At 42.2% G+C, this 10545-nt stretch overlaps 1 non-coding gene across 1 annotated transcript; it reads left to right on the plus strand.

Annotated features, from left to right (window-relative positions):
• The first annotated feature begins 5104 nt into the window (after window positions 1-5104).
• TRNAG-ACC (transfer RNA glycine (anticodon ACC)) lies at window positions 5105-5177 on the plus strand. The gene has a single exon. It is a non-coding gene; the product is annotated as a tRNA-Gly (tRNA).
• Window positions 5178-10545: the final 5368 nt, after the last annotated feature.

The raw sequence follows: 10545 nt of genomic DNA on the forward strand, positions 1-10545 counted from the left end.
TTAAGTAGTGTACTGAAATAGTCAGTGGTTGACTTTAAATTACTTTTCCTAAATGTTTCAAATCCACTCAATAATTTGGTGTTATTTGGCCCATAGACCACTGGATGGCGATAAAGACTGATAGACAGGTTACAATTCTCTTCCCCCAAGGGGAAGCAGGAATTGGGGTTGGGCTCAGGTCCAGGCATAGCAACTATAGTTGAGATACAATTCTTTGAGGAGATACCAAAAATCCTACCAGCTAATCCACCTACTAGTCTTTTGTCTGAAGTTACTTTGTTAGGTTCACACAATGAAATGGAGTTAAAGTCAGATCAAAGCAGCCTTGCTGGGATTGATTTTAAAAAAAGATCTTGTGAGATAGGCATGGCTGGCATTATTCCCCCACTTTACAGCTGAGCAAACTAAGATTCAGTGGAAGTCCTATCTGTGATTTGGGAAAAGCCTGGACCTCTTTTACAAAGCAGATACTGGGCAAATTCCCAGATTTCCAGGGAATATTTTCTTAGCCACCTATCTGCTCTTATCCCCCTAATCACACAAGAAAGAAAGAAGACATGGAGATAAAGGAGCAGATCATCCCTGAGGTCACTAGATCTAGTGCCTTTGTTACAGGTGACAGAACCCTAGCTTGAAAAGCATGATCTGGAGATAATGGTGAAGAGAGGGAGCACAAAATAGAGTTTTAAAAACTGTCAAGAATGAGACCTACACAGCAACCTATACTTGAATCTTAAGATAAAAGGCACTCCCATTAGCCTTTTAATGATTTTGTGTTATATTTTTACAGTGTGGGCTTATGCCTGCTGTATACCTGGATTCCTCTTCCATGTGTGAATTGTCCCAAAACATAAGCATCTAAGAGCTTTTATTTTTTCACAAGGAAAAGCAAATTGGATCCTTTAAATAATTTAGAAGACTGTCTAGAAGCGGTGAGTGCTTAATTTCAATAATTAATTTATATAGCAGCTTGCACGTTTTTGTTTTCTGTTGACAAGGACCAGACATAATTGGCAGCTTCAAATTGGTGTAAACACAGGAAGTGATTGGGAAACATTGCTCTGACATTGCATTGTCACAACAGAGAAGGTGGCTGCTCTGAAACTGATGCTACACTGGAAAAATCATCACTACTGAAAAAAATGCTCTTTTTACTTCATCTGTTCAAATGTGTGGTACCCCCTAAATGACTTTGAAATCAGAATTTTTAATATTAAGGATACAGTAAAAATAACCAGAGCTATAACATCCTGTGGTTGTGGACGTCCATCATTGCCTCTGGGCTCACGACCCTGAAAGAAGATTTTAATGAAACCTTTTCCTTTTCTTTTCATTTGGCATCAAAGATCTTTAAACACATCATAACCAAGTCTTTCCCTGTGTGCTGCATGCAGAAATGTAGAGGGCTGGTTTGGTTTGGGGCAAGAGAGGAGATCAGTTGCAGAGCCTGGGGCTTGAGGGCTAGTGGCAAAGTTGCCCAGGGCATCTGCAGAGTAGAGGGTTTGTATCTTAGGACCCAGTCTTCAATCCATTCTTACCCTCAGGCATCAAGTTCCCCTCGTAGCCTCCTTTAAATGCCTTTCATAGCAGTAATGCACTGATGGATATGCCATCCATCATCAGAGCCTTTCCCGGTGTTGCTAGGGTGGGGGCAGTGGTGGGGGGAGGATCCACAATGGCCCTGGACACTCAGCACATGGGGGAGGAGGGGGTGTGATGTGCACCATCTTACTGGGGAGTGTAATCCTGGGGAACAGGAGTGAGGGACAAGGGGAGTGACCTGGTGAAAGAGGGAGGGCCAGTTTAAAGACCTGAAGGTGCATTGTTGAGTTGGTCCCCACAAAAGGCAACTGAGTGCTCAGCCCCAAAGGACTGTCTTCTGAGAACCTGAATCAAGGCGTCTCAAGGAAGTCCTCCCAGGACCAGAAAGAAGGAGGCGTTTGTCCACCAGCTCCTATCTCCCGCCGGCCAGGCTCCACTGGTGGGTGCATGGTGTGGCCTATGAATGTTTCCACCAGGAGAGCATCAGAAAGAGGAGACACGCTGAAGAGAATGTGTTTTCTCATGGAAACCCATTTTCTTTTTGCCCTATGAGGTGTCCCCCCCCCACACACACTTCTGTGTTGCTTCTACGTGGGAGACGAGGGGCTCCTGCTGTATCTGGATCCGGATCCTTTTTTGTGAAGTGATTCTTCTAGTTTCTTCTCACTCATTTGTTTTTCTATTGGGTTGTCTGTCTTTTTTGTTACTGAGTTTTAGGAGTTCTTTATATATTTTGGATAAAAATATTTTCTGTTACTCATGTTACAACTATTTTTTTTTCCTGCTCTGTGGCTCTCCCTGACCTGATAACATATATATATATTTTTAAGGAATATAAGTTCTTAATTTTAGCATAATTGAAATGATCAATTTTCCTATTATGGTTTGTGCTTCTTGTATCTGGTTCAAGACTCTTTCTCTACCAGGAGGTCATAAAGATTTTCTTCTGTATTAGCATATGAAAGCCTTTCCCATTCAGACCTAATTGATTTTGTCCTAATGAAAGTTTTAATGTCTATATATTTGCCTTTCTCGCTCACTCTCTTGCTCTCGCTCGCTCTCGCGCTCTCTCTCGCTCTCTCTCTCTCTCTCTCTCTCTCTCTCTCTCTCTCTCTCTCTCTCTCTCTCTCGTGTGTGTGTGTGTGTGTGTGTGTGTGTGTGTGTGTGTGTGTCTAAGAGACACAGAGAAACATGATTAGATAAGCTGCTGTGTGGAGAGTGGAGAACAGGGAGCATTGGAGACAGGGGGCACTTGCTCTAGTCTGGGAGGGATATCATGGTGGCTTTGACTTGAATAGTGAGGGTGGCAACAGTAAGAAATGGGTGTGTTCAGTGGATATTTAGGAGGGAAATGAATGTGACTTGGTGATGAGTTAAATATGGAGGAGGGGCTGAGGACGACCCCTAGTGACCCTTTTTCTGCTGCTTCACCTGCTGCCTTCACTTTTTCTCTCTTATTTCTCTATTTCATTGCTTCTCTGTTCAGTTTCTACTTCCTTCTCCCTTCTCCTGACTCAGCTTTCCCTCTGGGCTTCCTTTGGCTTCACTGCTGTTGCAGATGGCTGACTCTGCACACAGAACCATAGCAGTTTTCCCAAGAGAGTCTGACTGAGCTGGGTATTCACCATGATTCCTGTTTGCATAGCACTGCCGCAGCCTGGCCTCTCGCACACTGTGGGTCTGCACACATGGTGGCTGCCTGGGTGGCCCCTTCATCATGGCCCGGGGCTGCTGTGATGGGATCCAGGAGTTGGGAGCAGAGCCTCTCTTGATGGATGCGTCCTAAGGGTAGCTCTTTCTGTGGTGGCTTTAAGGAAGACAGCTCCCCTCAGAAGGCTGTGAGCAGCTGGCACGTGGTATATTCTGTGAATACAGAGGAGCATTAGAAAGAGAAGATACATTGAAGAGAACAGATTTTTTTTTTTGCTGAACCCCATTTTTCTTTAGTAATGTCTAAATTATGAACTTGCTTTCTAAAACACATATTTATAATAGAAATTTCTCATGACTCTTAAAGCCACTGTAGATAGCAAATAACATTTGAAGGTGGTCTCCAACACAGAGTTTCATTTATTAATAGTATACCATTCAAAGCTTTGACTCTGAGATATTTTGTTCATGCATAAGCCATAAATTTGAATTGACAGTCCTATTAATGATGGAATGCAGTTATGTATGTTTATGGTGAAAGAACCAACTGGATACTTTTTGAAGCTCATTATAGGCAAAGTGTATTGAAACAGTCGTCATAGAGAATGAAAACAGGCCTTGATGTCACATTCAGTAAAACATGTCAGAGGTGAGGTTTCAGAAAGTGCTTCAGTGAAATACGAGGGGAAGGTGTGGAGTTGCAAGGGGTTTCATTTAAACACAAGGCTCGTGTATTAATATTTTCATTGATTTATTTTCATGCCAATATGTTCTGACATAAATATGGTGATCTATAATGTATCGACCATGAAAGTCAACATTATTTTTAAAGCTGACTCAGGGAAATAAAACCTCATTGTTAGTGCTGATATATACGGTATATTACTGTGTTGAAAAATTAACCTCTCCTGTCCTGCTCCCAAGTAAGCTAAATAAGAGGGATGCATTTTAATAGCCACTGACCCTTGTTGCATGCTTTGTTTCCTGGCTAATCTCCAGTGTGCAGTGGGACTGGCCCACAGTGTGATGTACAGAGCAATGCATAGTCATTGTTCCAGGATAGACTCTGCCCAGAATGAAAGCAAATCAGCGAACATCTCCACATTTTAGAGGATCAAAATGCCTGTGAGACTCTCCTGACAGCTGTTGTGGAGACATAATTTATGTCTTTCATATGAGAGCAACAGTGAGAATAGGAGCAGTGTGGAGGCCCTAAAACAGAGAGGATACGTGGGGACGGTGTCAGCTGTGGATGGTCACAGAGAAGAGACTTGGTCTGGAATACCAGAGGCAGGGAGCACACCCCAGGGCTCTGCCCAGGCCAGCCACAACAGTGATGTGGCCTTCAGTGAAATGACTCTATGAAATGAAAGGCAAGCCAAGGAGAACTTAACTTAGCAATGTAGGAGAGAATGCTAACGACACTTGTGCAGATTTGGATGACTTCTTCCACTAAGTTTCAGAACAGAACAAGTTTGCTGAAAATAACAAAATACTGAGAATTTTAGAGCTAGAGGGGTAATCATTTGATAGATAAGGAATCTGTTAAACCCCAGGGGATTAAGTCAGCCGTTTGTCCAAGGAGATACAGCTGGTTAGTGGCTGAGCTGTTTCTGAAGTCCAGATCTCCCAATTCTCTGTCCAGCGCTCTTTTTGCTCCATTTAATCCATTAGGAGCCATGAATGATAATACACATACTTGGAGGATATTCTACAGAACTACCTGAATCTGGTTTCCAACCACCACTGCTTTGAAGCTGATCTCACCAAGGCTCCTGATGGCCCCCACATTGCCAAATTCTCTGGGTACTTTTCTGACTCAGTTTAAACCTCTCATCAGAATATGCTGCAGGTGAGTACTCCTTGAAGTGTCTCTTCTCTTGCTTTCTCCGTTAGTTTAGGCTTTGAGGGGGGAGGGTATAGCTCAGGGGTAAAGTGCATGCTTACCATGCATGAGGTCCTGGGTTCAATCCCCAGCATCTCCATTTAAAAAAAAAAAGACTTCATTGCTGGTGAGAGAAACTGGCATCAAAGATGATAAGGCTGAGTGATAATTTACTGGCTGGTATAATTGCTGTCCTTGTGGGGCTGGATTTAGGTACAGCCTGCTGCAGGATCTGCTGCAGGAGCTCAGATAGTGTTACTAGGACTGCTCTTTTTATATATATTTCTTGACTCCACTTTTTCCAAATTGGCTCCATTCTCATATATACTCTCCCTTCATAGTTATAAGGTGGCTGCCATAGACTCCATTCTTTCATTTAATTATGTGCAACTCCACCAGGAAAAATTATGTCTCAGCCAGAATGTCCTGGGATTAACAGTGATTGGCCCTACTGTCTTGCCCTAGACTCTGTGTCCATCCCTAAATCAACCACTGAGGTCAGAGGCACAGAATTCACTGATTGTCCTAGGCCTTGGTTAAATGCTCCACCCCTAGGACCCAAGGCAGAACTGGCTTCACCCAGATCCCATGTGTTCAAAAAGATGGTTCTCCTAAAGCATATTTGGGGTCCTGTTACCACAAGAAAGGGACTGAATACTGGACAGCAAAAGCAGCAGATGTCTAGAGCTGCTTCCCGGACACCACACTTTCCTAATGTGCCTCCTTCTTCACTCTTCAGTCTCGCTCCCTGTGTCACCCACCTTGGCTTGAGCTGTCCTGCTGGATCTCCCTGGGGCCCAGCTCCACACCTGCTTCCTTTCCACGACTGTGCTTGTTCTCAAGGTGATTTCATCCGGCCCACCGGGAAAGGAGAAGCTAGACAAAGACCAAGGTACTCTGAGTCAACCTTGGCATACACGGCATGTGAAATTAATTGTAGGCCATGGAATTTAATGAGAAATCGTATTTAATGGGAAATCTTGAGAGGAAAACTGTTGACACAAGTGTGTCTGAGAAGGCAAAGCACTGAGCTACTCCTTAGCCTTCACTCCAAAGATAAGGGACAAGATTGGAGAATATTTAAAAGTAGTTGCCATGAAGGCACAGAAAATAAAGTGTATTAGCCAGCTAGCGTGGAAGTCTTGTTAAGGTTAGATCTATATATACTTGCTCTTCTCTTTGTGAAATTGAATTTCTGGCTGGTTTTTTGTTGTTGTTGTTGTTTTGGCTTTTTTGGTTAGTTGGTTAAGAATTGTCCTGGGATATTTGCCCTCTTTATTATAAGGGTTTATTGTAATCATCTTTGGACTGCAGTCTTTAACCTTGAGGCTGTGGTTACTGCAAAGCTTGTTTTACATATTTGTTGTGGGAAATTGCATTCATTCACTATATATCTGTTATAAGAAATTGTATATATTAGAATATGTCTGCCTAGGAGATTGTATTTATGTACCTAAGTGGTTCTGTGCCTACCAGCACTGTTAATGACTTCGCTAACTTTATTCCATAACTCTTTTTCTACATAAATTCATAAACCAAATTTCTAGTCGGAAACCATTAAGGCCCTTTTTCTTGGCTTTCTTGTTACAGGGTTTATTTAAGAAAAATAAATTTGTGATTCTAGAAGAATAATTTCTAAAGAGTATATGAAACTTGTTTTCTTCACGGCATCCATGTCTTGATAACTCCCTAATCCATACCCACAGGTCTCTTCTGTGCCCTGAGCTCCAGACTTGTATAGCCACGTGGCACTCTCTGGATATCTTGCACATTTCACCAACCGAATGTGGCCAAGAGTGAACTCCTAATTTCCTCATTTTTTCTCCCACCAAATTTGTCTCTCTGCTCAACAGTCTTTATCATTTCAGTAAATGTCACTGTTACATATCCAGTCATTCAAGGAAAAATCCCAGGAATCATTCTCCATTCTTCTCTTTTCCCTTCTCCCACATCAGTCCATCACCAAGTTGTATCAAATATCTGTCAAATGTTCGCCACTGCAATCTTTTGCCCACTTCATCTCTACCCCTCCCTGGTATCCAGGCTGCCTCCTAGCCTACTCCATGCACAGCAGCCAGGCTGGTCTGTATGAAGCATAGATCAGACTGTGCCCTTCTCAAGGCATTCTGTTCCTTCCTGTTGTTCTTTAGAATAAACCTCAAATGTCTTCCCATGGACTCTAAGGTCCTGTGTGGTCTTGTCCCTGCCCCACACCCAACCTCGTCTCATCCTCTCTTCCCCTCACTTACAGGGCTGTAGCCACACTGGCCACCTGCAATGTGTCAGGTGGGTTATGGGTTAGCAACAGGAGAAAACTCTCTCTCTCTCTGTCTCTTTCACACACACAGATACACACAGACACACACACATCCTGATTGGTGGAGTCAAGGCCCAGAAACTTCAGAAAATGGGTGACCATAGAGGACAGGAACAGATGCAGTCTATTTCTGATCAGGCTTTTTACTCTTTGTTAATTCCCCCATGTGATGTCTGCACAGAACAGGATAGGGTCCAGCTGTTTCTAACTACCAGATTTTTGCTCTACCATAAGTCTTTTATACATAGGACTCACATCAAGACATAGCCTAGTATTCTATATACTTGGCCCTTAGATTTTCCAGGCTTGAACCAAATTTAGCATCAGCAAAGCCACATCCTCTTTGGAGGAGAGTCAATATTCAGTGAAGTCGAAAAATATGTCTGCCTCAAGCTTTTAAGCTTTCTAGAAAACCTGTTTCTCCGTAGTCCATTCCTTGACTCTGATTTGGGTTATTCTGATGCAGAATTTGGTCCTAGGACCCAAATCACAGGTCCACTTCCCTGCAGGCCTGTCTATTCCCTAAACATGTCCTGCTCATCCACGCCCCATAATCTTTGAGATTCTTGCCTCCACTACTTGGAGCACACTTTCCCCATCTCTTTCTCTGTGTGGCCAAATTCATCTTATCCTTCAGATCTTAGCTAAAATATCATGTTCTGAGAGGGCTTTTTACTATGCAAAACAATTTGTACTGTAATTCCTTCCTATGGCACCTTACTTTCTATATTTTCCACAAAATATGTATTTATTTATTATTTTGTTTGGTTTTTGTCTGTCTCCCACTAAAATATAAGTTAACTGAGGTCAGGGACCTTGTCTGTCATGTCCTTTTTTATATCCTCAGGCCCAACAGTGGTTTGTACCTAGTTGGTACTCAACAGATCTTAGCTAAATGAGGAAGTTCCCTGCTTACTGTTCCAGAAGGGAGGGAGACAGGTGTCTTGCTTTGTTGAGGGTCATGCTGTCTCTCCTACCCCAGCAGGATGGACTTTTTTGCTAGATTCAAATAGATGATGACAGGCTGTCCTCTGAGATGGTGTTTGTTGGGTAAACACCATCATGGATGGGCATAGAGAAAAGTAGCTTGAGCCTTCAGCCCCCGGAGTCTTGGCTCTTGGGGTGTTAGACTTCTCCATGGCCCTTACACTTCAGCCTCCTTTCTAGAAGCCATGGGTGATGAGATAGAACAGCAAAAGTTCATGCTCTCACGTCTTGATTCCTTTGATATGAGTTGTGTGTTCTTGAGGAGGATAAACAAAAAGCACCTATTAATGATTTTATAGCTAACTTTTCACACTGCTTTTGGAAAAAAAGTTCTGTGAATGTGGAAGTGAATATAAAAAGAAAAAACAAGAATGTATTAGGTTGGTCTCTCTACTCACAGTTTTATATGAGTTGTTTTGTGATGACTGGCCAAGCATTTTTGTTGTTTTTGCTGTTTCTTGGTAACTGTATCTGTCAGCTTTTATTAGGCTATGCTGCAGTAACAAAGAACCCTAAACTCTTAATGGCTTAAAACAGCAAAGATTTGTTTCTCATTCATTGTATGCCAGTGTGAGTGAGGGTCAGCTCTTCTCCGTGTCTCCTCTTCATCCTGGGATCCAGGCTGAGGAATGGTCCCTATCTGGGACATGTTTCCTTAAGCAGAGGGGAAAAAGAGAGAGAGGAAATATGCAATGCCTTTTAAAGCTTCTGCTTAGAAAGGCAATGACATGCTCTACTTCTACTTGCACGTCATTGACCAGAGCAAGTCACATAGTCAAGCCTGGCATCCGTGGGATGGCTTAATCCCCTCACAGGGAGACAGAGCAGATGATCAAGAATGGTAATATACTCTTCCACAGGAACTTTCTAATCATGATCTAAAAGTACTCCTGTTGCAAAGTTTTGGCAATTTCTAATGAATGAAAATTTGATGAAGAATGAATATTTTTAATTGTCATGATGTGTATTAGCAGTACGTACAAGCCACATAATGCAGGACAAAGTGCATGATCTGGAGAATTTGGAGTCTTTGCCAGTAGTTTACTTTGTGAGCTTGGAAGAGACATTTAGTATCACTGGGCTCCCATTTCTGCAAAACAAGGGGTTTAAATTAGAGGATCTCCAAGTTCATTATAAATAAGAAACATCTGTGTTCCTCTGCTTCCAGGTACAAGCTGGGTGGTGTGTCTGAGTGACAGTAGTGGTCATATTGAGGGCTTGATATGCAGGGCCTTCTGGGGCTGTTACAAAGTGTTGCTCTGCACTTTGTAGTCATGTGGGGAGATCTAAGTCTTTTACCCTTAGCCAGCCTTAGAGGGGATGAATCCTGTACTTAATTTCTTCCCACTGAAGCGTTGCCACTTGCCCCATGAGACTGCTGTTCAGTTTAGAAGGATTTTTCATTCTCAGTTCACTTAGCCAAGGGGCAAGTTCTGACAAGGTGGCTGTTTGAGTTTTGTTGATGAGTGATAATGAAAAAAGCAGCAGTAGGATGTGAATGGAAATCCCAACTCCTACCTGGCCATAAATTGTTAGTTTTGGAAAGAAAAAATTAGGAAAGGAAAATCAGACTTTGAAAATCTCATCGATCTATAGTTAATTCTGTGTAATTCTTCACGTTGGATGAGCCTCAGGGGTTGGGAAGACTTGGTCAATGAGATGTTAAACTGAACATGTCAAGATTTTTTTTCTCTTGGTGCATCTATTCCTGTTTTTCCTTGCTATTTAGATCTACTTGGCATATATCTTAAATTAGAAATGCTTAGCTCTTTCAACCAGATTTTCAGCATAGATCAGACCCTGCAGAGCTTCAGCCACTGAATTAAAACTTGACCAAATTCTGGTTGACCTCTAAATGCCCATTCTTTATCTCAACAAAATTGATTTCATTTCTTTTTGAATATATGTCCTGAAAATGGTGGCCTTGAACTATTCCCTGTAACCTAAGCATATCAGTCATTGTTATCACTGCTAGCAATTAGAACGTTTGTTCAATTTAGTGGACTACTTTATTCTAATGTGTTAAAACATTTTACGTAAACATTGTCCCTCAGCAAAGGTCTCACATGTGCATCAGGAGATAGATAAATGCAAAGAGGTTCACTGCAATATTGTTTGAGATCAGGAAAAAAAAAGTGCCTAAATATCCACCACTAGGAGAGTT

The sequence above is a fragment of the Camelus dromedarius genome, chromosome 2 (genome assembly GCF_036321535.1).
Source record: "Camelus dromedarius isolate mCamDro1 chromosome 2, mCamDro1.pat, whole genome shotgun sequence".
Taxonomy (NCBI): domain Eukaryota; kingdom Metazoa; phylum Chordata; class Mammalia; order Artiodactyla; family Camelidae; genus Camelus; species Camelus dromedarius.